Source organism: Propithecus coquereli, unplaced genomic scaffold (genome assembly GCF_000956105.1).
Source record: "Propithecus coquereli isolate 6110/MARCELLA unplaced genomic scaffold, Pcoq_1.0 Scaffold29, whole genome shotgun sequence".
Taxonomy (NCBI): Eukaryota; Metazoa; Chordata; class Mammalia; order Primates; family Indriidae; genus Propithecus; species Propithecus coquereli.
In genome coordinates, this window is record NW_012148507.1 from 5,613,074 (window position 1) to 5,614,044 (window position 971).

Here is a 971-nt window from a genome sequence, read left to right on the forward strand (position 1 = left end):
TAAAATGGTTGCAAACTACTGATCTTTCACTTTATAAATGAGAAAACGGCAACCCAGAGAGGTGAGTAACTGGAAGTCACAGGGATAGCACCCAAACCAGGCCTCAGGAATGGAGAGATTATTAAGCATCCACAGAGTCTATTCGCCCCTTCTTCCTACTACTAATACAACTGCCCTGGGCCTTTAACCCAACACACAACTGTCTGACCAGAGACCGAATTCCGCAGCCTCCTTTGCAGAGGGGCGTGACCGTGTGACTAAGTTCTCACCCATGGACTGTGAACAGAAGTGATGCTCTATTTCTTACAAGAAAAATGCTGCCCTTTCCCTCTTTCGTACCCTTCCTTGGCTTGGAACATAAGATACATACCTGGTGAGCCGGCTTCTGTTGTATGAATGAGACACATGTCTCAGGACACAGCCCAGCGGCAAAAGAACCTGGATCTCCACAAGGCTTCAGGGAGCAGCGCACCTCCTTCCCTCCACCTTCCACTTCCTTTGGAATATTTATGAGGCAGAAATCAAATAGATTGTTTGATCACTCTGGTATTTTTGTGGCTCTCTGTTACAGTAGCTATATCATTTATCCATTGCTAGGTAACAAATTACCCCAAATCCAGTGACTTAAAACAACGAACATTTATTGTCTCATAATGTCTGTGTGTCAGGAACCCGGGAGCAGCTCAGCTGTGTCGTGAGGACCTCGGCTCCTCTCCACGTGGCTTCCCCACAGGTGACTGTCTTTGTGATGTGGCTGCCGGCTTCCCCCAGAGCAAGTGACGAGGGGGGGTGGGGAGTACGAGAAGGAAATTGTCATGCATTTTTATGACTCAGTCTCCAAAGTCAAATGTTGTCATCTCCATGTCATTCTATTTGCTGGGAGAGTCTTTAAGTCTATACCAGAGAGAATGGCTTGGAAAGGTGTGAAAATGTTTTCTGTCTCTTCAAAACCCCCTCACCCTTTTTGAGAA